This window comes from Molossus molossus, unplaced genomic scaffold (assembly GCF_014108415.1).
Source record: "Molossus molossus isolate mMolMol1 unplaced genomic scaffold, mMolMol1.p scaffold_m16_p_18, whole genome shotgun sequence".
Taxonomy (NCBI): Eukaryota; Metazoa; Chordata; class Mammalia; order Chiroptera; family Molossidae; genus Molossus; species Molossus molossus.
The window spans coordinates 27680244-27708144 of record NW_023425353.1 but is presented as its reverse complement, the minus strand read 5'-3'; the positions used below and the strand labels follow the sequence as shown (position 1 = coordinate 27708144).

The window sequence follows — 27901 nt, the reverse complement described above, 5'->3', positions numbered from 1 at the left end:
TTCTCCATCCATGTACATTTCTTCTTTTTTTTTTTATTAATCCTTACCCGAGGATCTTTTTTCCATTGATTTTTAGAGACAGTGGAAGAGAGGGAGGAGGCGGGGGAGAGAGAAAGAAACATCAATGAAGAGAGACACATTGCCTCCCTCACGACCAAACCTGCAACCTAGGTATGTGCCCGTGATTGGGAATCAAACGAACCTCTCAGTCCATAGGATGACGCTCAATCCCCTGAGCAACACTGGCCAGGCTGTACATTTTTGATGGAAGAGTCAGGCTAGTTAATATTTAACTATGCTAATATATCTTTAAATTCATGAGTTTTTATTTTAAAAATGGGTATTTTGGAGGCATCCTTTTTGGCATCAGACAGCTTTTAGCATCTGTCTTTTACCTAGGCTTGGGATAGATGAAATCTTGAGTTTTCTTTGGAAGAACGTGGCTCTTGTTCTCTGTTGGAAATCTTATTAAGAAGCTCCGAGTTTCTGGGAGAGGCATTTCTCTGGATCCAGATAGATCATTCAGAAAGGAGCTTCATGTGGTACATATACACAATGGAGTACTATGCAGCTGTAAGAAAGAAAGATCTCTTATCCTTTGAGACGACATGGAGGACCTGGAAAGTATTACCCTAAGTGAAACAAGCCAAACAGAGAAAGACAAGTATTACATGATCTCACTTATTTGTGGAATATAATGAACATAACAGTCTGAGGAATGGAGTAGTCCCAGAGACGTGGAAGTGGGGTACAGACTGACAATCCCCAGAACAGGGAGTGGTGGAGGAGAGATAAGCCACAGAACTTATATGCATGTGTGCATGAACAGTGGACATGAGCAACAAAGCTGGGGCCAGGGTGGGGGTGGGGGGGGAATCAGTGGGGAAAAAGGAGAATCATCTGTAACAAAAATAAATAAATTGATTAAAAATAAATAAAAATGTAAAAAAGGAGCTTCAATTTGATTTAACAAAGTTTGTCTACAATAGACAAAACTGGAAAGAGTTCATATGTTCAACAATAATAATTAATGATTACATAAACTGGTATAGCCACTTACTGGGGCATTATGCTTTTCATTAAATATGGCATATATGAATCATTTATGGCATGGAAAATGCTGAACATAAAATTATATGTGTGGAATATAAAAACTTAATACAGTAGAATATTATTTAGCAACAAAAAGAAATGATGTATTGACATATTCTCCAATAAGTGTAAACCTTACAAACATTGTTAAATGAAAGAATCCTGTCAGAAAAGACCACATGTTGTATGATTCCATTTATATGAAATGTCCAAATAGGCAGATATACAGAGACAGATAGTAGATTAGTAGTTGCCGGGGCTGGAAAGAGTGGGGAACAAGCAAGGACTGTGATAGGAATTTCTTTTTGGGGTGATGAAAATGTTCCAAAATTGATTGTAGAGATGGATGCACAACTCTGACTATAATAAAAACCATTGAATTACACAGTTTGAATGTGTGATTTATATGGTATGTGAATTATAGCTTAAGCTGTTAAAAAATTTTAAACTTAGCCCGGCCAGTGTAGCTCAGTGGATTGAGCGTTGTTCCAAGGACTGAGAGGTCCGGATTTGATTCTCAGTCAGGGCACATGTCTGGGTTTCAGGCTCCATTTCTGTGGTGGCTGTGCAGGAGGCAGCCAATCAATGTTTCTCTCTCACATAGATGTTTCTCGCTCTCCCTTCCTTTCTTTAAAAAATCAATAAAAACATTTTAAAAACATTTTTTTAAATCTATGAAGAGGAAGAAAATATATGTAGATGTTAACAGTGGTTATTAATAGTAGACATAAGGATAATGTTCCTCTTTATATTTTCTGAATATATTGCTTTTATAATAGAAAAATACATTTAATAAAGGTAAATTAATTTAATTTATTGTATGGGCCCTTACATCACTCCAAACATTTAGTCACTGTTAGATTACATTGACAACTATATTTTTGAGTTTCTTTCAGTTACTTCCTCCTTCAGATTAATTCAAGCTTTTATTACTATTTGCATTGACTGTTAAACCTCTGAATTGAACTCCTTTTACTTTCTTTCTTTTTTTAAGCCTTACCCAAGGACATGTTTTTTAAATTTATTTTTAGAGAGAGGGGAAGAGAGAGAGAAACATTGGTCAGCTGCCTACCCTGTGCGCCCCAACTTGGGATCGAACCAGAAACCTGGGTATGTGTCCTGACTGGCTTTCGAACCCTTGACCTTTTGGTGTACAGGAAGATGCTCCAAACAACTGAGCCACTTGGCCAGGGGGGCTGAACTCCTTTTTCTTATTTTTTTTTTTCCATGCTAGTGCATTATCCCTTTTATTGCCAGCTTCACTTTCTTAATGTGCAGATTTAAAAAAATTAAGCTTTAGTAATTTTTTGAATAGATAATATAGTCACATGCCACAAAATTTAAAGGATATAGGAAGTTAGCAGAGTAATGCTACCTTCCTTTTTGTTCTCTAGCTACCCAGCTTTCTTTCATGGAGGGAAAGGTTATAGGGTAATCTTATGTATCCTTTTTATGATGATATAAGAGTATTCAAGTGTTGATGTGCTGGCCTTATTTCTTTGCAAATTTTCCAAGAGTCTCCTCTGTTGCCTATCAGACTAAGCACACAGTTCTTGCTTCTATGTCTTGCTAACATGGATTCCTCATAATATCTTTGGTGGAATTCAAAAACCATTTTTGAGTGTGTAAGTAGGTACAGGCTACTTAACTAGGTACGGGTATGGGGTGAATAAGGCAAGTTTCTGCCTTCAGTGACTTTAATGAAGAAAAACTGGCATGATTTCTTCACTTTTATCTGTTCCTCTTTTAAGAGCCATTTTGAACACCATCTCCTAAATATCATTTCCTGGTCTTTTTCTCTTCTCAGTTATTGTTATTTCCTTGAGCCCTGCCTTAAAACACTTTGCATTTATTTATTTATTTATTTAATCCTCACCTGAGGACATTTTTCCATTTTTTTGTTCAGATAGAATGGGAGGGAGAGAGAGGAAGAGAGAGAGAGAGAAAGAGAAAGACAGAGAGAGAGAGAGAAACATCTACGTGAAAGGGACACATCGAGTGGCTGCCACCTGCACAACCCAATCAGGGCCAGGGACAGAATGCAACCGAGGTACGTGCCCTTAGTGGGAACTGAACCCAGGTCTCTCTGGACCATAGGCCAATGCTCTAACCGCTGAGCCAAACTGACCAGAGCTATTTTTTTTTTTTTTCTTTTTTTTTTTATCCTCACCCGAGGACATTTTTCCATTTTTTGTACAGATAGAGTGGGAGGGAGAGAGAGGAAGAGAGAGAGAGAGAAACATCGATGTGAAAGGGACACATCGAGTGGCTGCCACCCGCACGACCAACCAGGGCCGGGGACAAACTGCAACCGAAGTACGTGCCCTTAGCGGGAACCGAACCCGGGTCTCTCCAGACCGCAGGCCGACGCTCTAACCGCTGAGCAAAACCGGCCAGGGCTATTTTTTATGGTCTTTATCATATAGTCACTTTTGAGTTTACCATTCCATTAGATTATAAGTTCAAATTAATGCTTCCAACTCAGTGTTCAATTCTCTCTTTATTGATACTTGTAAAAAAGTATTTCCTTTGAGAGGCTGAGGGACCAGGCCTTTGTGTTTTAAAAGTGCTGAATCTAACCCCAGCCGGTGTTGCTCAGTGGTTGAGCGTCGACCCATGCACCAAGAGGTCGCTGGTTTGATTTCCAGTCAGGGCACATGCCCAGGTTGTGGGCCCAATCCCCAGGAGGGGGCATGCAGGAGGCAGCCAATCGATGTTCTCTTTCATTGATGCTTCTATCTCTCTCCCTCTCTCTCTCAAAATCAATAAAGAAAAATAAAAGTGTTTAATCTAAATTACAACACTTAATAGTAGGTTTTATGAGACCTTTTATTTAAACTTAAATGGTTTGTATAAGTACTTTTTTGGTACTCTGCACTGTAGACTATATGTATTTATTGTGGTACATATTTTTTTTTTTTTTTTTTTATCCTCACCCGAGGATATTTTTCCATTTTTTGTACAGATAGAATGGGAGGGAGAGAGAGGAAGGGAGAGAGAGTGAGAAACATCGACGTGAAGGGACACATCGAGTGGCTGCCACCCGCACGACCAACCAGGGCCGGGGACAAACTGCAACCGAAGCACGTGCCCTTAGCGGGAACCGAACCCGGGTCTCTCCGGACTGCAGGCCGACGCTCCAACCGCTGAGCCAAACCGGCCAGGGCTGTGGTACATATTTTGTTAAAATGTTTGTTTACACTTCTTTTCATAGAGGACTGTATCTTAATCACCTTTGACTATCCAGAGTGGCTAGCCCTGATTGCAGCTCAATTTGTTGAATGTAAGGTGCTAATAATGGTTATTGAATTGAATTTTTTGTGTAGATGTCTTAACATCTCTGGCTGGACTTAAGTTCCTTAAAGGTGGGGCATGTCTTACTCTTGATTATAAATCTCTAAGTCTTAAAAGTTTGTCTTGATGATATAATAAACATTAATTGAATGAGTGGTTTCAGAGGTTAATCACCTGTGAATTTAGTTCCTTCCTACTGCCCATCACACACACAAATGCTTACAATTAAGAGGATATAGAGGATATATTTACTAAACTCATTCAGACCTTTGTAAATTAGGACATCTCTCTTTTTTTTTTTTTTATCCTCACCCGAGGGTATTTTTCCATTTTTTGTATAGATAGAGTGGGAGGGAGAGAGAGGAAGGGAGAGAGAGAGAGAGAAACATCGACGTGAAGGGACACATCGAGTGGCTGCCACCCGCACGACCAACCAGGGCCGGGGACAAACTGCAACCGAAGTACGTGCCCTTAGCAGGAACCGAACCCGGGTCTCTCCGGACCGCAGGCTGACGCTCTAACCGCTGAGCCAAACTGGCCAGGGCTAGGACATCTCTTAAAAGAGTTACCTTGGCTCTGGCCGATTTTTCTCAGCGGTTAGAGCGTCGGCCTGCGGACCAGAGAGTCCCGGGTTCGGTTCCCACTAAGGGCATGTACCTTGGTTGCAGTTTGTCCCCACTCCAGTTGGGGTTGTGCGGGTGGCAGCCAGTCGGTGTGAAACACATCAATGTTTCTCTCTCTCTCCCCCCCCCTCCCTCCCACGCTATCTGAAGATAAATACAAAAATGTCCTCAGGTGAGGATAAAAAAAAAAAATTGCTTAGCTTCCCCTCTATTGAGCACTATTGTAGAGTGCTCTTGAGTTCTTACTGCCAGTTCCTAAGGACATTTGCCTGCTTTAACAGCTCCCTGACTCATTGGCTCTAGTTGCTAGCTATTTCCTTCTGTATTCATAGGCTTTATACATGGAAAAACATTTTAACCAGAGAGAATGAGGGGATAAATGACACTTTTCTGCCTTCCTTGATTATATTCTGGACTGGAATTAGAGTGGGATGTGTGTTGTGAGAGTAGAGATCATGACCTTCATGACTAGTATTTATCTAGCTGTCTGACCCTACAGAATGGCCCCTAAGGTGTGCGTGTATGGGGTGGGAGAACACTGCATAACACAATTTACTACTTTAGCCATATTTATGCATACTGTTCAGTGGCATTAAGTACATTTGCAACATTGTGCAACCATCACCACTATTTATAGAACTTTCTGTCATTCCAAACAGAACCCTGTACCCATTAAACAGTGACTCCCCATTCCTCTTATTCTCAGCCTCTGGTGAACTCTTCAACATCCTCTCTTATGAATTTGCCTATTCCAAGTACCTCATATAAGCCAAATAACACAATATTTGTAATTTTGTGTCTGGCTTATTTAATTTAGTGTGTTTTCCTTTTTTTGAGAGAGAGAGAGAGAGAGAGAGAGAGAGAGAGAGAGAGAGAGAGAAAAACATCAATGTGACAGAGAGACATCAATTGGATGCCACCCTCATGACCCCAACTGGGCTGGAGATTGAACCTGCAACCCAAGCACATGCCATGACCAGAATTGAATCCGAGACCCTCTGGTCTGGGCTGATGCTCAAACTGCTGAGCCAAATTGGCTAAGGCAGAATTTCATTCTTTTTTATGACTAAATGATATTCCTGTGTGTGTGTGTATAATATTTTGTTTATCCATTTATCTGTTGATGAACTCATGCTGTTTCCACCTTTGGCTGTTGTGAATAATGCTGCTAAGAACATTGGTTTGCAAGAGTCTGTTTTTAGTTTCTGCTTTCTTTGGAGTATATGTCTAAGAGTGAAATTGCTGGGTCTTGTGGTAGTTCTGTTTAACCTTTTGAGGAATTGCCAAACTGTTTTCACAGCAACTGCACCATTATATATTCCCACCAGCAATACATGAAGGTTTCAATTTTTCCAAATCCTTGCCAACACTTGTTGTTTTTCTTTTTCTTTTTCTTTTTCTTTTTCTTTTTCTTATAACTGTCTTAATAGATATGAAGTGGCCTCAGGCTTTCTTCTTTTTTCTAATTAGATTTAATAGGCAAACCAGTAACTTAGAAGTTGGTTATATTTGCATCTGATGGACTTTTTTCTCCCTTATAAATATATTTGTATATAATATTCTTGAAAGGGATAAATTAATCACACAATTAATGACTCATCTTTTTGAAAGGAATAAAAATTTTTGATAAGTTGGTACAGCTAGTTGTTGTAACCACTTTTCTTTATATCCTTTTGCCCTTTTAAAAAAATTTATCTTTATTGCCTTTAAAAAAAAAAAATCCTCACCCAAGGACTTGTTTTTATTGATTTTAGAGAAAGTGGAAAGGGAGGAGTGGGGGAGAGAGACAAGACAGACAGACAGACAGACATCCATGTGAGAGAAACATTGATCAGTTGCCTCCCTTATGCACCTTGGGGATGGAACTGGAAACCTAGATATGTGCCCTGACCAGGAATTGAACCTGCAACCTTTTGATGTATAGGTTGACACTCTAACCAACTGAGACACCTGGCCAGGGCATATACCCTTTTAATCTGAAATATATTCAGTTAACTGGTGAAAGGTGATTTCAGTTAATCCTGGGGGTTAAGCTATATTACATGAAAAAAGTAGGGCATTGAAATATGTATAAGAAGATCCCATTTTTGTAAAGAAAAATATTTGAGTATATACTATGCATAGGAAAGACTAGATACATATATCCACAAATATTGGCAAAAGCCATCTATAGATTACTTATTTTTGCATTTTTCTAGTCCCCTTCCCATTAATTGACTGTAATCAATGTATCTTTTTAAAGATTAGTAGATTGGGAAATATAAATTACTGCTAAAACCTTTGTATGTATAACATCTGTATGGGATTATATATATGGAGAAAATCAAAGGATAATATCAGATTAATATAGGTTACTTGGTGGGATTAGACAGGAGAAGAAAGGGACGGGTAAAGCAAAGAAGGGGTTAAAAAAAAAAAGACCACTAATTTATATATAATTTAGGTGGGTTAGAAAATAAAGCAGGACAAAAGTTTAATAGGGAACTGAAGATGGGGACAGGTTGCTATTTATAATGGGTGTTTTTGTAAAGTCATTAAATTAGAAGATTTAAAATAAAAGGAAAACAAAGTTGTATAAAAAGTAAAAATGGCTGTACTCTTCATCATTAGGTTTGTTTCCTTTGAGACTTTTCCTCTACTCTCATTCCCTGTAAAATAGTGACTGATGGTGGAGATGAAAAGCAAAACTTGGGTTAAAAAAGAGTTCAGACAAAGTGACTTTAAAATGAAAATAATGAAAAACTGATTTGTGGCAAGAGTTAAAAATGAAATTGGCTACAGACATCTTTCACTGTGGAGCTGATTACTTTAACAATTGTTTTGAACTAGCTGATTTTTAACTTGTATTTTAAAATTGATTACCCTTTTAAACAGAATATTTTTAAAACTTGGGCACTCCTGCTTGTTAATATTTAGAAGGGTAGAGTGTCACATTTCTTCATGTGCATTTATGCTGGCAAGTCATCTGATGAAGTTACCAGTTTGTGGTCAGAAATTGAGAAAGAGGAGTGAGGAAACTTAAAATATTGACACACACATACCACCTTGCAGTGCATCAGAGTGCCCTTTTGGACTGGTTGGGAAACTGTAGCCTAATTCCTTTCCAAACTAGACATTTGTTTCCTAGTTTGCATGAGATGACATTTGATTTGTAAGTGTTTGAGGTTGTCTGTTCAGCAGAAACTGTTCATGTATGAGGGTGATTCCCCCCTACCTCAGTGTTGTGTGACTGATCGAATTACCAAAAAAAGAAAAAAATGGCCAAAGCACTTATTTCCTAAAGGAAATTGGGAGTAGTCTTGAAAAATTGATTATCCAGCCTCTCAGACAGACCAGGGCTGGACTGAAGAAAGGAATGAGCTTAAAGGAGAAATAAATAGTGAAGTTGCATGATAAGCACATTCAAATACAGTCGTCCCTCGTTTATTGCGGTTAATCAGTCCCAGACTCTAGCGGTTGCACCTGGCAATGAATGATTCCTGGGGTGCTCGAATACATAGGCCTACAGTCTATATGTACAGTAATTTTAATTGTAATACAGAGGTGTATAATTGGCTCAGACAACCGAGCGTGTGCTGTATCATTTTTACTGTCTCGATCAACTTTTTTTTTTTTTAATCCTCACCTGAGGACGTTTTTCCATTTTTGTTTAGATAGAGTGGGAGGGAGAGAAAGGGAGAGAGAGAGAGAAACATCGATGTGAAAAGGACACATTGAGTGCTGCCAACCGCACAACCCAACCAGGGCCGGGGATAAACTACAACCGAGGTACACGCCCTTGGCAGGAACCAAACCTGGGTCTCTCTGGACCGAAGGCCGATGCTCTAACCGGTGAGCCAAACCGGCCAGGGCTCAATCAACTTTTTAATGAATATATTTGAAAAAACCACGATAGAGTGAAGCAGCGAAAGTTGAAGCGCGAAGTAGCGAGGGACTACTATACTATGAATATTCAACCATGTTTTTGCTGTGCCCCTAAAAACTTTTTTAATAGGGCAGGCAGTTTTAGCTACCATTTCTCATATTGAATATATGTCCTTGTGAGGTTTTTATTACAGTTGAAGAAAATCTATTCTTTCATCACTCTTACAGTTTAACCATCGTCTTACAGATGAGTGTGATTCTTTTGTTTAAAGAAGCATTTTTTAAAAAAGTGATCCCTAAAGATAATAGCTTATCTTTATTGACTGACTGCTTATTTGCCAATACCTTTTAAGATTTTTTTTTTTATCCTCACCTGAGGACATTTTTGCATTTATCTTCAGATAGAGCAGGAGGGAGAGAGGGGGAAGAGAGGGAAACATCCATGTGAGAGAGACACATTGAGTGGCTGCCACCCACACAACCCCAGCTAGGGCTGGGGACAAACTGCAACCGAGGTACGTGCCCTTAGCGGGAACCAAACCCAGGACTTTCTGGTCCGTGGGCCGACACTATACCGCTGAGTCAAACTAGCCAGGGCTTAAGATTTTTTTCTTAATTCCCTTAATCTTCCCAACATCCTGATGATGTAGCCACATACAGTATGATCCTATTTTAAAGAAGAAGAAACAGAGCTGTACATGGCATTTGGTTTGTTTTCTCTTATTTTTTATATTGAATTTTGTCTTATTTCTTCTATCTGGAGAAATAAAAATAAAAATCGTTTTGAAAAAATGATTGATCCAAGCAAAGAGAGAAATATTTTCCAAAATGTTGCTTTGGTTACTTTTAGGTAGTTTAGGAGTGTGTTGATGTCATTCATAGGTTCCAAGTTATAGACTTACGGGTAAATCATCCAGAATGGCCTCTTGCAGGCTCTGCAGAGGATCTCTGGGAATATGGAAACAGCTTGTGAAGAGCAAATGAATAAGATAGTGCCAGTCTCACTCCCCTAAGTAATGTGAGAGCTAAACAAGGTCTTTCAAAATTGATCTCTACTTTGGAACCTGGAACTTAATTTTTGAAATACAGTAGCATAGTGGTTAAGAGCTTTAGGCCTTGACCTCAGAAGAACCCATCTTAGTGTATTCAGGTCATTTATGCCAGACGTAGACTATTTTGGGGGGGTTTAGTCCACACCCCAGGATATTTTTTCTGTTAATTTTTAGAGACAATAGAAGGTAGGGAGGGAGGGAGAGAGAGAAACATCGATGTGTTAGAGACACATTGATTGGTTGCTTCCTAAGCATGCCCCAATTGGGGCTGGGGATGGAACCTGCAACCTAGGTATGTGTCCTTCACTGGGAATCGAACCTGAGACCCTTTGGTTTGAAGGCTGATGGCACTCTAACCATGGAGCCACACAGGTCAGACATAGACGTTTAAAAAAAAAATGTTTTTATAAAATATGATTTTTTAGAGAGAGAGGAAGGGAGAGTGAGATAGAAACATCCATCTGTTTCCTCCTGCATACTCCTCACTGGGGATACAGCCCACAACCCGGGCATGTGCCCTGACTGGGAATCTAACTGGGACCTCTCAGTCCGTGGGAGGACACTCAATCCACTGAGCCACACCAGCTGGGCCTGACATAGACTGTTAAGGCTATTGCTACTAGTTCCTCCTCTTCTCTGCTTACAAATGAAGGAGACATTTTAGATAATATTACAACAGAATTTTAACTGGAGGGCATAGCCCAGGTTATTTTGATGTATAGGAATTCTTTTGTATTGGCTAATATTCAGAATTAGCAAGTCATAATTTTTAGTTCAGCAGTTTTATAATTGAATGGAGATTTTATTTTATCTGTATTACCAACTCTGGGGAAAAATTTTTTTGGAATGAGGATAAAAAGAATGGCTTAAAAGAAATCTATAGAATCTTCATTGTATTTGTCTTAAGTCCTTATCCATTTACTGCAGATTATAAGAATTAGTTTTCTGAATAAGAGATTATATTTTTGATACACCCTCTATTATTTAGTGTATAAGAAGAAAGTCCAAGTTAGAGAAAGCATTAGGAATGCTAGGATAATGAATTTAAAGTAAATCATTTATTATTTAGAAATGAAATAAACATCTCTTAAATATAAAGAAAAGTTTAAATTTATGATATATAAGACATGGTATAAAATGTTCCTTTCCTCCACATACAGGTCTGACATATTACTTACGAACTGTTTGAAAGTATTACAATAGTTACATCTCATAATTAAATCTGTGTTATAACAGAGTTGCAATTTAATAAGTATCTGAATTTTTAATATGTTTTGCTTCTCTTAAATTGTCACTTAACCTTTTGAACTTCACATTTTCTTTATCTAAAAAAGAAGTAGTAATAGCACTGGCTTTACTCTGTTTAATCTTAACAGTCCTGTGAGATAGTGATGAGGAGAGCTGAATAAACGGTAAAGTTCTGGAAAATAAGTTCTCTTGATTGTGAAGTAAACTTTCTGGAATCAATCTTAACCACACAGAATGCATTACTACATTCTTAGAGACTAGGTTTTAGATAGATTTCAGTCTCTTAAAACCACATTTAAATGCCAAAGTGCTGGCTACCGTAGGTATTTTTGTTCTACCACTTTAATATAAGTGAAATATAAGATAATATTTGAAGAAAAACTAAAAAGTGAGGTTTTCCAGAGTATCTAATTATAAACATTGATTTACTGAGGCATTTTTGAGGAAAATTTAAAATGCCTGTGTGTGAAGTATTTACATTGTTTGGTGTGTATGTGTGTTCCCCTACTCAGAAAAGGTCAGTAGTAAGATTTATTTGGCTCAACCTTAACCCTAAATTTATAATTGCTTCTTGACTTTTTTTTTTTATCCTCACCTGAGGACATTTTCCCATTCTTTCATTCAGATGGAGTGGGAGGGAGGGAGGGAGGGAGAGAGAGAGAGAGAAACATCGACATGAAAGGGACACATCGAGTAGTAGCTGCCTCCCGCATGACCCAACCAGGGCCGGGGACAAACTGCATCCCAGGTATGTGCCCTTAAGTGGGAACCAAACCCGGGTCTCTCTGGACTGCAGGCCAACGCTCTAACCGGTGAGCCAAATCGGCCAGGGCTGCTTCTTGACTCATACGTAGGCAGAAGTTTTAGGACTTTTTGGTTCTTGTACATCGAACTCCTGAAAAGCTTCGTGGATTACTCGGGATTTCTATAATTGTGTTTTTGTTTTGTTTTTAAACCAAAAGATAGAGTCTTCTTTTAGGAGAGAAGCTGTGTGACAAGAGAATCAATGAGAAATGTTGAGTGAGTGTTCTAGTGTGGTCTATATCTCTGGAAATTGGTAGAGGAGCATTTGTAGTCACTCATGCCTCAGATTAGGCTTTAAAGTAGAAGATGGACCTTAAAACATAGGACCCCAGCCACTTAAAATTGTACCCTAAGTACTGCTAGTTACATTTACACAGTTGTAGTCCTAACAGATTTGACTTGTCCTGAGGCTGCTTAAAACTATTTTGTATGTGTGCTGCTCCCTAGTAATATTGTACTTTAAACATAATCCTGCTTTTAAAACATTTTTATAGCATTTGGTAAACTCAAGGTTTTTGAAAAGTTTATTTTGTTTTCTAACTTGTATTTTATTAATCTGGCACTAGTAATTCATTTTTAGAAATGCCTCTGAATGCAGCAATTCCCTGAAATTATTACCAGACCTGGGCCACAGTGTGAGCAGGCCGAAAGGAATGTGTTGAGTTTAATTATCTTTTTAAAAATATGTTTTTATTGCCCTGGCCGGTTTGGCTCAGCTGTTGGAGTGTCGGCCTGCGGACCAGAGAGTCCCAGGTTTGGTTCCCGCTAGGGGCACGTACCAAAAAAAAAATTAAAAAAAAACGTTTTTATTGATTTTTAGAGAGAGAGAAAGGGGGAGAGAGAGAGAGAGAGAGAGAGAGAGAAAAAGAAAGAAACATCCACAGACTGCCTCTGCTCGCTCTCTACTGGGAATCGAGCCTGAAACTCAGGCATATGCTCTGACTAGGAATCAAACCGGTGACGTCTTGGTGCACTGGCTGGGCGAATGTGTTGAGTTTAAAATACCTTTATCACAACTCAGTGTTCTCCTGGATTATGAGCATTAGAATAAATTATACAAGAGTCTTTTGCAAGATCACTTTGAACAGTCTATTGGGAATTGTACTAGGAAATAACTTGATTTCTTTAAAAAATTTCTAACAAGCCATTTTTAACATAGTGTGGCTTGTATACTTACTACCCTCTTTGTTTTTTTTTCTTCTTCAAGTTTTTAAAATATTTATTGTTGAGAGCATTACAGATGTCCCCATTTGACTCAGTGATCCCACTTCTTTATTTTATTAATTAATTAATTTGTTTAGTTAGTTACAGATGTTTCTCCCCCTTTACCCCATTGATCCCCCCCCTGCCGTCCATGTCCATTGGCTATGCGCATATGCACACAAGTTCTTTGGTTTATCTCTTCCCACCCCTCACCACCCCCACTACCCTCTTACTTTGTTTGATCCATAGAATGTTTGCACACTTGAGTGTTCTTACCTGTTATAACCGGTTTCTCAGCCACATGGTGCTTTGTGTAGATTGGGGCATGCAGATTGTGGGAACAGTTTTCAGAACTCTGCAGACTCTGGAAATACAGTACAGCTTTTGCCTTAGTCAACAGAATGTTTGTTACTTTTCTGCTGATGCCTGGGGGTTGAATGGTCAGCACTGTGCTCTTACGGGCCATTTCATTTGTTGCCTGAGGATGGAAGTGCAATGTTATGGGAGGACTTGTACATTGCTTTAGCTGTGTTTAGACTTAAAAATATAATTACTCTTATTTCTTGAAGTAAGGAGATGAGAATCACTGGCCTCCTGCTTCTATTCTTTTTCCTCAGAGCTTTCCACTTGGGCATGTAGCATAAAACTCTTTAGCTGTCTGGTGCAAGTTGTTCATGGAAACCCTTAGGAATGTATTCCTGGTTTTAAAAAATCTGATTTACTGTGAAAGTTGAGTTTTTTTTAACATTTCTATATTTTTGAATTATTCAGGAAGGAGCTTGAGAAATTTATGTTGCACTATACAAATCTGCTAATTAGCTGTGGGCTATAAAACTTGTTGACATTCAACAGCCCCTTGTTTTTACTTATTGACAAATTGTCTTACTGAATTATTCCTGTTTATTGTTTACTCTTTATTTCACTGTATTGCTCTTTAATTATTTATTAATCTTACGCAATTACTTACTCTTTACTTCTTAATTTTACTGAGTGTCTGGTTGGTTTCATGGTGGACAATTTATGTACAGGAAGAGTATTTTAAATTTATATCAAGACTCTAAACTGTAAATAGTATAAGCTTAAAGCATTCTTGTTCTGAGAAATGTACCGAAAGTATTTGGGAATTATTGTATTTCCTTTAAACTGAACCATCCTCCCCATCTGAAATTCTTCTCTTTCTACCCATTTTGCATTGTACATGATCTTATGCATGTTTAAAAACACATTTTTACATTTCTTTAGTGGGGGCACTGTGGTTTAAAACCATTTTTTATTTTCAGCAGTGTATATTTAGGACAGATTGGATATGTGTGTAGGTGGAAAATGTTTACAGTTTCATGTGACAGAGCAGGTAAACAGAAGTGGTGCTTAGTTTTATTTTTAAAATTAAAAACTATGAAGGGAAATGCTAACAGTACTAGTAAATCAAACTTTGGAAATAATTCCAGCATAGTAGAATTTCATAATGGCTTCAGTTGGGTATTATCAGCTGGTTTTTGTCTGGGATCTGTCTGATAAATTGTTATATGACTGTTTAGCTGACTGCTAGTCAACAATTGTATTGTGCTGATTGTACAGTTGTAGAATTCCACATTAGTGTTCTAATTCTAGAGTGTAGTCTTTCAGCATCATGTGGTTCCTAAGTGACTGTACTGAAGATTTCTATAGAACTCAGCACTTGTTGGACCCAGATGACAGTATTTGTTATTCATTCAGGAAATATCTCAAGGACCTTACTATATGCTAGACACTGTTGAAGGCAAAGGGGTTATAAGAGTGAAATGAACTTTGCTTCTTAGAGTATACTGTCTAGTGGGGTAAGAGACAATCAACACTGAGTAGGCAGATACTAATACAATTTCAATGTATTAGATGCTGTAAAGTATTATAAAAACCATAAAGGTGAGTAAAGAGAAAAGAATGATGGGTAGGGGCAGTATACACTTGAATAGGATGGTCAAAGAGTTCCCCTTTGAGTGGAAACATGATTGATAAGAAGTGAACTAGCAGCAAGAAGGCCAATATGACAGAAGTAAAGTAAGAGAGAGAGAAGGGTAGGAGATAAGGTAGAAAAGGGAGATAGAGACCAGGTCATTGTGTAAGGCCTTCTAGGTCATAGTTAAAGAATTTGGATTTTAATTTGAGTGTGATGAGGAACCTATGAAGATTTTAGGAGAAGAATAATGTGATCAGAGTTGTGTTTTAAGATAACTCTGTAGAGAATAGATTTAGAGAGGTAAGGAGTGAACATAGTGACACCTGGAGTAGTCTAGGCAAGAGATGATGATTGACTGGGGTTAGGATGAAGTGGTTGGATTTTGAAGGAGGAGCTAACCGACGGGACATGGATGATTCAGTGTGGTGGGTGAGGAAGATAAAGGAATCAAGGATAATATCTTGGTTACTTTTTTGTGCTGATAAGCACTATTATAGTATCATCCATAATAGTAATATAGCTATCATATAATGTAGAAATAGCTGTCATAGATTAAGTGCCCACTACGTATCAGACATTGAGTTTTGCATTTTTTGTAGGTTTTCATTTACTTCTCACAACAAACTCTTAAATATAGTTGTGGTCATTTTACAGATGAAGAAATTAAGGCTTAGGTGTAATTTGCCCAGGTATATACAACCAAGCAGTTTATTCACTTCAGGTTTCTTTGACTTCAGAGCACATGCTCAGTTTATTTAGTCATTCAACAACTATTTGCCAAGTATTATTCTAGGAGTTAAGTTTACAGATGTTAACAAAGCTGAGTCACTGCTCTCACAGACTTTAAAAATTTATATTTTGTGTGTGAAAAATAAAAAACCTTGCCCTGTCTGGGTGATTCAGTTGGTTGGAGCAACAGCCCATACAACAAAAGGTTGCATGTTGGATTCCTGCTCAGGACACATACCTATGTTTGTAGGTTCAATCCCTGGTTGGGTCATGTGCAGGACTCTCTCTCTCTCTCCCTCCCTCCTGCCTCCCCTCTTCCTCTCACTCTTTTTTTTTTCTTAATCCTCATCCAAGAACATTTTTCCATATTTTGTTCAGATAGAGTGGGAGGGAGAGAGAAAGAGAGAGAAACATTGATGTGAAAGGGGCACATCGAGTGGTTGCCACCTGCACAACCCAACCAGGACCAGGGACAAACTGCAACCGAGGTATGTGCCCTTAGCAGGAACCGAACTTGGGTCTCTCTGGACCTCAGGCCGACGCTCTAACCGCCGAGCCAAACCGTCCAGGGCTCACTCTTGAAAATCAATAAAAATATGTCCTCGGGTGAGGATTAAAAAGAAATAATAATATGCTCAGCCAGTGTGGCTCAGTGGATTGAGCATCATCCTATGGATTGAGAGGTTCTGGTTCGAAGCCCAGTCAGGGCACATGCCTGAGTTTCAAATTCCATTCCCAATAGGGGTGTGTGCTGCTGATTGATGTTTTTCTCTCTCTCTCTCCCCCCTCTCTAAAAAAATCAATAAAAACATATTTTAAAAAATATATTGGTTGCCTAATTAGCCTCCCTTACTAAAGTCTGAGTAAGATTATTGGAAGTAACAAATTATTCCAAAATCTATATATTGTCAGTAAACAAAGTTTACTCATTATAGTAATTTATAAATCACTAAGAAAAGCTTGCCTGGAAAGCTAAGGAAGCACTATTCTATATTAGACAATTTTAATATATGTTAGATTTTTATAACACTAGAATCATCATAAGAGTTTAGAGCTAGAAGGATCATTATAGGTCATCTCATCCTTATTTTGCAGAGGAGGTAACAGGTCCAAAAAGGTAGTGACTAATTTCTAGTCACGTTTGTAGTTGGTTGTAGAGCCTGGATTTAAACTCAGGTAAGGCAAATTATGTAACCTTTTTGAGTCTTATTATCTACCTCAGAGTTATGTGGATTAAGTGAAATAGCATATAAACACCTATATGCTTAGTGCCTAGCTCATGGTAGATGCCTAAAAGATGCTGGTTTTCTTTTTCTTTACATAATTTTCTTTTTATTCAATATAAGGAAATCAGGAATATATTTGCCTTATCCAGACTGTCTATCCCCCAGCTAAGAAATGTAATCTTTGCTGAATTAGTCTTTAAGCCCACCCCTTTCCCCTTCTTTTTACTGGCATTTTAAAAATTGAATTTATTGTGGTAACATTGGTTAATAAAAGTACATAGCTTTCAGATGGACAGTTCTATAACACATTATCTGTATATTGTATTGTGTTCATCACCCTAAATCAACTCACTGTTTATTCCCTCTATACCCTCTTCTACACCCCCCTCCCCTGTAATTACCATGCTGTTGTCTGTGAGTTTTTCTTTTTTTTTCCCCTTAAGCCCTTCACCTTTTCCACCTAGCCCTGCAAACCTCCTCCTGTCTGACAGCTATTTTAAAGTCAGTCCCTTTTCTAGTATGGCTCATATTTTATTTTCCCAAAAGTTTATGCCCCTGGTCCTAGTGACAAATATATTCTAGAGAAGCAACTGAACAAGAAAACTTCTAGTATTATGTCCTGTGTCTGTTCATCAGGGTATAGTCTTATATGCCCCCCCCCCCCCCATGAGATTTGCTAAAAAAAAATAAATAAATAACAGAGTGCCATAAGGGCTTAAGACCATGTTACTTGCATGATTTGTCATGGTGGTTGTTGTATGAACACTAGCAGTGCCTGAGAAGTTTGAAGTTAAATGCATTATTTGAATTTTGATTGTACCATGTAAGAGTATGCACACTAGACCAATTTAAGGATATCTCTGTTTGTATTGTGTCCTCCCCATCCTCTGTCTGCCCATGGTTTTGCTGGTACCTGTATTTTTCCCTGAGGAACTGTCAACCTTTATTCCCTATTACATAGTCATTCCATTTTAATGACCCCATCTGGCTGTATAGAAGAGCCTGATTAGCTTAAGCCAGTCAGTAAAGCCCAGCCATTTGGACATAATAATTTGTTCACAGTGACTCACTAAAGGCCAGTGAGATGTGAAGTCATGTTTGGAGCTTCCTTACTCCAAAGAGCTTCCCCGAGAAATGCTGTTTAACTCCTTGACTTAAATGAGAACACATGTAGCTATCAGAATCTACTTGTAGTCACCCATGTTGTGACTTGGGGTTGTGGAGGATTGCCAGCCTTAGAACCAAGTGACCACCAAGGAAGGCAGTCAGACTTAGAGTGACGTCATTGAGCCTTTGAACCAAGCCTTCCTGAAAGCCAGTCTGCCTTTGGTCTTGTCAGTTGAATGAACCATTAAATTCTTTTTATGCAGTTTGCATTGTATTTTCTATTACTTGCAACCCAAAAACTTAAGTGATAGCGCTCAGCTTACCCCTAAATCACTTATACTTCACTTTAAATATCCACGAGCCTAGACTTAAGAAAATCAGCAAAAAACATACTGCCAGGTGAAATTAAATTTGTCAGCAAGCATTGGTTGAGCTGCTTATCCATTAATTTATCCAGTACATATTTGAGCTCCTGATCTGTGCCAGACTCCATGCAAGGAAAGGAAGATGAAGATTAGTTCCTGCCCTCAAGGAACTTACAGTTTAGAGGAGACAAGTCATATAGGTACATTCAAGTAATAATTAAATATAATTTTTCTTTAAGTAAGCTCCCCCAATTGCTTTACTTTTCTTTGTTTTAGAATGTGCAGTTGTATTTCATTTGTGTTTATTATAACATTTTTATCTTACAGTATATAATTTTACTACAGTTATGTAATATGTATGTACGTCTCTCCCACCTCATTTTGTTACAGTCTCCATAAAGGTATAATGGAGACATACACTCGGACTTTTTTAAATGTTGAAATCTGTAACTAGCATAAAACAGCAAATCAGAAATGAGCAAAAGAAGAACTGGTCAAAAGGTTTCTAATTGTTGCTGACCCTTATCCTGGTGATACTTGATTCTTTTTGGATCATGCATTGTTTTCAGGTGTTGCTGGAAGCTAAGGTATTGCCCCAGGAAGATGTAACTATAAATACACCCAAGATTCTCTATTCATTTTCTGGGAGTTCTTTTTCTTTTTTGGGATGTACCCTTAGTGGGAACCGAACCCGAGACTCTCTGGTCCACAGGCCTACGCTACAGCTGCTGAGTGAAACCGGCCAGGTCCATTTTCTGGGAGTTCTTGAATTCACTGAAGCTGTCAGAAGTTGAAAGTCTGAAGTTAACCTTCACACCTACCGCTAAATGATGCTCTAGTCCTCTAAGCTTACTAGTGGATATAACAACACTAAAAGGAGGAAAGAAAAAGAAAAAAAGTAAGTTCAATGTCCCACCAGAAAAAGTTGTAATAGGAGAGGTACAACTTAGGAGAAGTACAACTTTTACTGACTTTCAGAGTTCTTATGTGCTAGACTCTCAGCTAGGTATATCACATACATTATCTTAATCATTTTTCACTGGATTCAGTTACATTTGTACTGTTATAACTATTATTATCTTAATTTTATAGCTGAGGAATCTGAGACTGAGGGAGTTTAAAAGTACGTTGTCCAAGTTTAGTCAGCCAGAAAGTAGTGAAGTTGGATTTTAAACCCGGTACTTGTCTTCTTACTCAGTAAATTGTTCTACTTCTTTTATTTGTTTTAATTTTTTTTTCTTCATTGATGTTAGAGAGAGATAGAAACATTGATGAGTGAGAACATTGATTGGCTGCCTTCTGCATGTCCCCCACTAGGGATTTGGCATACAACCTGGGCATGTGCCATGACCGGTAATCGAACTGGCTACTTCTTGATGCATGGGTCAACGCTCAACCACTGAGCCACGCTGGCCTGGCTCTTAAATTTATTTTTTTAATCCTCACTGGAGGATATACTTTTATTGATTTGAGACAGAGAAGGAGGAAGGGAGGGAGGGAGAGAGAGAGAGAAACTGTGTGAGAAACATTTATCTGTTGCCTCCTGTACACGCCTTGATTCAGATGGAAACCACAATCTTTTGGTGTATGGGCCTGCAAGCCAGTCAACAGAGACGCTTGGCCAGGGGTGCTGTTCTACTTCTTAAGTAATTGATAGAAGGTTTTCTGTGTAGCCCCCAGGATGTAATAAGTAGTCACACTGTTGCTGCCACTTTGTTTGTTTATTTAGAAAATACTTTTCTGAGCAACTACTCTTCGTACCTTTAATTCTTAAGGATAGAAATGTTTTTTCTTAGGACCTTTAGATGCAAGGAACAAATTCATTTCAAAGTAGATTAAATGGCCCTGGCCAGTTTGGTTCAGCAGTTAGAGCGTTGGCCTGCGGTCCAGAGAGACCCGGGTTCGGTTTCCGCTAAGGGCACATACCTCGGTTGCAGTTTGTCCCCAGCCCTGGTTGGGTCGTGCAGGTGGCAGCCACTCCATGTGTCCCTTTCACATCAATGTCTGTCTCTCTCTCTCTCTCTCCCTCCCTCCCTCCCTCCCTCCCTCCCTCCCTCCCTCCCTCCCTCCCTCCCTCTCCCCCTCCCTCCCTCCCTCTCCCTCCCTCCCACTCTGTCTGAACAAAAAATGGAAGAATGTCCTTGGGTGAGAATAAAAAAAATATATATCCTCAGGTGAGGATTTAAAAGAAAGAAAATTAAAAAACAAAACAAAAACAAAGTAGATTAAATGTAACAGTAATATTGGGTTTTGGGAAAGGAAAAGTTCTAGGATTTATGAGGGAGTGGAACCAGGAATTAGAAAGTTCAGAAACCCAGATAACTTCTACCAAATTACTGCAGACCTGACCCTGCCTTTTTTTGGTAACAGCTTTATTGAGAGATTAATCTTGTACCATGCAGTTAATTCATTTATAGTATATGCTTTGGTGGTTTTTAGTATGTTAAGAGTCATGGAGCCCTGGACGGTGTTGCTCAGTGGTTAGAGCGTTGGCCCTTGCACTGAAGGGTTGCAGGTTCGATTCCCAGTCAAGGGCACGTACCTGGATTGCAGGTTGGATTCCTGGTCCTGGTTGAGGTTCTGCAGGAGGCAAGTAATCAGTGTATCTCTCTCACATTGATGTTTTTCTCTCCCCCTCCTTTCCACTCTATCTAAAAATCAATGGAAAAATATCCTTAGGTGAGGATTAAACAACAACAAAAAATCTGGCCTCAAAGTGGACTGACTTACTTGCTTTCTATTTTATAATACCATATTTGTCAGGGAAAGCAATCCCCAATAAGACAAATATCCATCCCAATAATACCTTCAGGTAATGGTGATGCACCACCTCAGACAAAACCTGTTAAAAACCCCAGTTTTTCTACAAACTTAATTCCATCAACCTTACTGTAGCCTTCTTACATTCCTAATGAAACTTCTTTTTTTTTTTTTTATCCTCACCCGAGGATATTTTTTCCATTTTTTGTACAGATAGAGTGGGAGGGAGAGAGAGGGAGGGAGAGAGAGAGAGAAACATGGACGTGAAGGGACACATCGAGTGGCTGCCACCCACATGACCAACCAGGGCCGGGGACAAACTGCAACCAAAGTACGTGCCCTTAGTGGGAACCGAACCCGGGTCTCTCCGGACCGCAGGCCGACGCTCTAACCGCTGAGCCAAACTGGCCAGGGCCTAATGTAACTTCTTCAACCGATTTAATTTTACAGTACATTGGGCTCCTGTATCATGGAGTTCCAGAAAAGTTTCTTCTTCCCATGGCCATTTTACTCCCATATGTGCAAATGGCCTTGGTTCCCTGGCTGGGGGTGGGGCCAGAAGAGCACAACCTTGATTGGCCTTGATTAATCTTCCTAACCATTGCCCCAGGGTATTCTTGGTCAGATTCCTCTCTTACTGAGATAAATAGAACAGGCCTGTTTGGGACCCTATAATGTTGGGGTCCCATTGGTTCACCCAGTGTCTAGTAGTACTGCATCAACACCTTTGTTTCAACTTCATAAGTGTCCTCTGTTTTTAAAAAAAAAAGTTTTTACTGATTATTTTTAGAGAGAGGAAGGGAGAGAGAGAGATAGAAACATTGATGTGAAAGAGAAATATCAATCAGCTGCCTCCTGCAACCCCTCCCCCCACTGGGGATTGAGTTCAAAACCTGGGCATGTGCCCTGACCTCTCAGTCCATGGGATGTCACTCAATCCATTGAGCCACACTGGCTGGGCGGGCCATCAGTGTCCTCTTTATTCATCTCATTTTTCATTAACCATCTGAAGACTTCCACTTTGCTGGATCTGTTGGTGGTTTGGACTTTGAACTCTGCCCCCCCCCCTTTATTTAAAGGGGATATTAGGAAGTATTAAAGAGTAATAAAGATACTAGACAGATATTTTCTTTATTGTAATCTTTGATTGATTCAATGTTATTTTATGTCTTGTTCACAAATCCTCTAAAATCTTTTTGTGAACCATGAATTACTATATGGGCCCATGCTTTAGGAAACCCCATGCTGTTAGACTATTTTTTTTCCTTATTTTTGTGGTTGACACTTATAAATGTCCCCATTCCCTCCCTACCCCTTGCCGGCATCCTCCTAGCCCCCATTCCCCTTCCCTCTAGCCACTACTAGACTATTTTTTTCATGTTGTTCAACTACCTACAGTATCTCAAGACTTAGCACAGGTCTTGCTACTCCCACTTCAAATCTTATGTGTGTGTGTGTGTGTAGGATCATGTTAAACTTTAGATGTGAGCTGTTTCCTTCCTTCCCTCCTTTCTGTCCACTCCCTCCCTTCTTTCCCTTCCTCTGTCCCCTCTATCTCCCTCCCCCCCAAAAGAAAAATCCATTATGTAGGTGAATATTGTTGATGGTAGTTGAGGCTGCTAGAAAGAATCACATAATTAGGGATTTTTGACCCTGATGCACATTTGTTATCCAAGGATTTCCCTCCCTTGGCCTCCAGGAGATTTTATTACCTTCTTTTCTGTGTTAATGCCCTAGTTTTATATTTCAAGTCTTTCTTTTTCTTAATTTATTCTTATTCGTGTAACAAATTCCTTGAGAAAGAGATCCTGAAGGGGAAAATTTCTGTAACTATGAATGTCAAAAAATACTATTTACCGTACTATCTTCACTGATAGTTTTTCTGATTATTCTAAGTTAGAGGTAACTTTCCTTCAGAATTTAGCAGGCTAACTTCCAATGTTGAGAAATTTGGTTTTTGGTCCTTTGTATTTTTTCTCTGTAAGTATATAGAATCTTGTCCTCCATTATAAAATTAGATGTGCTAGACATTCATTCAGTGGGTTCTGTTCTGGTAACTCCAGTTAATCTGATAGCTCAAGTAATTCAGTTGGGTTTTTTCCTCTTGTGCTTTGTTTTTTATCATCCATTTTAGAAGCTCTCCTAAAATGTCTGGTAATCCTGGGCAGTCTGCTTATTTTTAAAAGGATAAGGTCAAGCAGCTGATTAGAATCTTTGAGTGTTTGAGTTAGGCTTGTCTTTCAGCTTCATTTGAAGGTAAGGGAACTTATGTCAGTTTCTTTGAGCCTGGTTGCCCAGCTATGGAAGAGGCTGTTGGTCTCTGCATTAATCATTTACTTAGCATAGTTTTTTTTTTTTTTAAATATATTTTTATTTTTAATTGATTTTTAGAGAGCGGGAGAGAGAGAGGTGAGAGAGGCACATTGACTGACTGCCTCCCATACAACCCTGTCAGGGGCGGGGATCAAACCTGAAACTTGGCTACATACCCTTGACTGGGAATGGATCCTGTGATCCTTCGGTTCTCAGGCTGATGCTCTAACCACTGAGACAGATCGGCCACAGCTAGTTAGCATAGTTTTTAGAATAGAATCTATGCTGTAAACTGTACACCAGTCTAGAGACCTTCTATTTGACCTTTTCCAGGACTAAAAGGTATTGGGCATTCTTATTTAGAAGTGTTTCAGGCCCTGGCCAGTGTGGCTCAGTTGGTTGGAGCATTGTCCTGTACACCAAAAGGTCATAGGTTTGATTCCCGGAGTAAAAACAAAATTATTTATTTATTTATTTATTTATCCTCACCCAAGGACATTTTTCCATTTTTTGTTCAGATAGAGTGGGAGGGAGAGAGAGGAAGAGAGAGAGAGCGAGAAACATCGACGTGAAAGGGACACATCGAGTGGCTGCCACCCGTACAACCAACCGGGGCCGGGGACAAACTGCAACCGAGGTACGCGCCCTTAGCAGGAACCGAACCTGGGTCCCTCTGGAACGCAGGCCGACGCTCTAACCACTGAACAAAACTGGCCAGGGCTAAAAACAAAATTAATAATGAAATAAATATTTTTTAAAAAGAAGCATTTCAGAGAGTTCTTGGGAACCTAGGCTGTTGACTTATACTTTTCTTTGGAGGAGTATAAAGAACACAAAATAATTTCACTTAATCTGCTAATGGAAAGATGACTGGATATGAAATTCTTATAAAAGTTACATCCACTGGAGGTGCTTTTATCAATCTGTATCTTAGCCCTTTCTAAACTTAGAATTCTTTGTTACTTCCAAGATGAAGTAGCAGCACAACCTGCCTTTTTTAGGTTAAACCTTTCCCCTTCCCCCCCAAAAAAGAGCAGAGAAAATAGCAACCAATTTGCTTTAAGAAAACAAGCTTGACTTCTGGTCAAGATGGCGGCGTAGGTAAACGCGGTATCACGTCCTCCCACAACCACATCAGAGTTACAACTAAACTACAGAACAACCATCATTCAGAACCGCCTGAAATCAAGCTGGATGGAAATCTTACAACTAAGGAATTAAAGTAGCAGCCACATCCAGACTGGTAGGAGGGGCGGAGGTGCGAGGGGCGGCGGCAGACGGGCTGGTCCCACACCCATGAGGAGGACACCTCAGCTGGGAAGGTCCTTCCTGAGGACTGAGGGGTCCCTGTCCCACACCAGGTGCCCTGCTCAGGGTTCCAGTGCTAGGAAGAGAAGTCCCCATAACTTCTGGCTGGAAAAACCAGGGGAACTGAGGCTCAGGGAAGCTGAAGCAGCTGGTGCCCCAGGCAGCTCCTTAAAGGGCTCGCACATGAACTTACCGGACTCTCTCCCTCTAAGCTTGGAGGGGAGGCAAGTCGAAGGGCACCAGAGACATACAGGGAAGAACTGAGCTGTTTGGCACTGGAGCCAGGGCTGGAGAGGGGGCTTTCTCCTGGACAAACGTGCTGTCAGAGGCCTTTGTTCCTTTGGTGAGCCCCACCCTGGGGTGGCAGGCAGCCGCCATATCTGGGACTCCAGCAACCTGGCTCACACTGGGTGCCCCGCCCTGGTGACTCCCTGAGGCCCCGCCCTGCCCCACCCAACTTTCAGGCCCACCCAAGCTATTGCCACTTGCTTAACTGTAGGATTGTCCTGTCTTGGATCCTGCTTCAGGTTTTTCCTAAATTCTTTCAAACGAGCAACATCTGGTCTCAGCTATCCTCATACCGCTCGTTAAGTAATACACAGAAACAAACACAGGGAGGCAGCCAAAATGAGGAGACATAGAAACAGGTCCCAAATGAAAGAACAGAACAAACCCCCAGGAAAGGACTAAGCAAAATGGAGATAAGCAACCTAACAGATGCTGAGTTCAAAATACTGCTTATAAGGATGCTCAATGAACCCAGTGAGAACCTCAGTGAACTTAGGGCCTCAAGAGCATAAAAAAGGACCAGTCAGAAATGATGGATGCACAGTCAGAATTGAAGGAAGCATTAGCTGAAATAAACAATAATTTACACAGATTCAATAGTAGAGTAAATCCAAGAAGCAAACCATCGATTTGGAATATAAGGAAGCAAAAAACGCCCAATCAGAACAGCAAAAAGAAAAAAGAATCCAAAAAAATAAGGATAGTGTAAGGAGCCTCTGGGACAACTTCAAGCGTGCCAACATTTGCATCTTGGGGGTGCCAGAAGGAGAAGAGCGAGAATAAGAAATCGAAAACCTGTTTGAAACAATAATGGCAGAAAACTTTCCTAACTTGGTGAAGGAAACAGACACACAAGTCCAGGAAGCACAGAGAGTCCCAAACAAGAAGGACCCCAAGAGGCCCACACCAAGACACATCATCATCAAAATGCAAAAGGTTCAAGACAGAGAATCTTAAAAGCAGCAAGAGAAAAGCAGTTCGTTACCTACAAGGGAGTTCCCCATAAGGCTGTCAGCTGATTTCTCAAAAGAAACTTTGCAGGCCAGAAGGGAGTGGCAAGAAATATTCAGAGTGATGAAAATCAAGAACCTACAACCAAGATTACTCTATCCTGCAAAGCTGTCATTTAGAATCGATGGGCATATAAAGAGTTTCCCAGACAAGAAAAAGTTAAAGGAGTTCATCACCACCAAACCATTACTATATGAAATGTTGAAGGGTCTTTTTGAAGAAAAAGATAAAATATATGAACAAACAAAGTGACAATGAATACATATCTATCGACAATGGAATCTACAAACAAAATGAACAGGAAGAACAGAAACATTCTCATAGATACAGAGAACATTTTGTTGGTTGCCAGATGGGAGGGGGTTTCGGGGAATGGGTGAAAAAGGTGAAGGGATTAAGAATTACAAATTGGTTGCTAGACTGACAAACCTCAAAGGGAAAGGGGTTGAGGGGTGGGAAGAAATAAACCAAAGAACATATGCATAACCAATGTACACAGACAACAGTGTGGGAAAAGGCGGGAGGGGGTGCGGGAGTGGGGAGGAGGGGGTCAATGGGGGAAAAATGAGGAACATCTGTAATACATTCTACATTCAACAATAAAGATTTAAATAATAATACATTTTGTAGAACAAGTTAAAAAAATAAGCTTATGTTAAAAACAAAAATTCATCCAAGTCCCATTTTAAAATATTAAAAACATGACATTATCAACACTCACATAATTCTTACCTTTTGACCCAGTAAACCCAAGCCTGTGGTGTTAAGCACAATGCCTATATTCCTGAAGGTGTTTATTTCAAGTTCTCTGTTAGGACAAATAAGGTGATTTCACAAATTTTAAAATTTGGGGGGAAAAAAAAGTGTGATAATAAGGATAAATAACATCTAGCACAACAGTATGATTAGGCAAACAGCTATCAAATATTTAAAATTAAATTGGAAGAATAACGGAGCACAGGATTTGGATTGCAAAGGCAATTATCCATATATATAGACAAGGATTAAGGACACACCAGCCCCAAAGGCACTATTGCCAAATAACCAAAGGTCCATAGTTTAGTTAGTAGGACTGCCCCCTTCATGTGAATTAGGAGAATTCCCTTCCTCCAGGCTGATGGTATTTGTTTACTAAGTACATGGCTGAATTTATATCTTGTCTCAGAAGTTAAAACAGTATCATTTTCTATGTGTCAGGCACAGTGCTAAGTACCTTACAAACATTTTTGAACAATTTTCCTAATAATTCAATGAGGCATTATCTTCCTTCCTTTTTTTTACAGTTACTTCTTCAGTCCAGACATTCTTTGAAAACCATAATTCTATATCTATTGTCTGTGTAGTTTATTTGCAAAAAGCAGGTGAAGCAATCATTGTGTCCTCTGCTCAAAACCTTTCTATGGCTTTTTGTTTCATTCACTAAAAGGCAAAGTTTTGCCCTGGCTGGTGTTGCTTAGTGGTTAGAGTGTTGGCCTGCTCACCGAAGGGTCGTGGGTTCCATTCTTGGGTTGTAGGCCTCAGTCAGTTCCCCATGTAGGAGGCAACCAATCTATGTGTTTCTCTCTCATCAATGTTTCTCTCTCTCCGCACCCCCTTCTCCTCACTCTCCCTTCCACTTTCTCTAAAAAAAAATCACTGGAAAAAATATCCTCAGGTGAGGATTAACAACAACAACAAA

At 39.5% G+C, this 27901-nt stretch overlaps 1 protein-coding gene and 1 long non-coding RNA gene across 6 annotated transcripts in view; one reads left to right on the top strand and one right to left on the bottom strand.

The window, feature by feature from the left end:
* RAF1 (Raf-1 proto-oncogene, serine/threonine kinase) overlaps positions 1-27901 on the top strand; it is a 76285-nt gene that overhangs the window by 5526 nt on the left and 42858 nt on the right. For 2 of the 5 annotated variants that reach the window (XM_036267174.1, XM_036267175.1), the window contains exon 1: positions 19021-19441. The exons of the other annotated variants lie outside the window; for them this stretch is intronic. The gene's annotated coding sequence lies outside the window, so the exon portion shown is untranslated. Of the gene's footprint in view, positions 1-19020; positions 19442-27901 lie in introns of those variants that run through there. 5 annotated transcript variants of the gene reach the window in all.
* Positions 512-26999, bottom strand: LOC118633346. The gene is made up of 3 exons (XR_004960177.1): positions 26956-26999; positions 13457-13544; positions 512-571 (listed from the first exon to the last, which is right to left on the bottom strand). It is a non-coding gene; the product is annotated as an uncharacterized LOC118633346 (long non-coding RNA).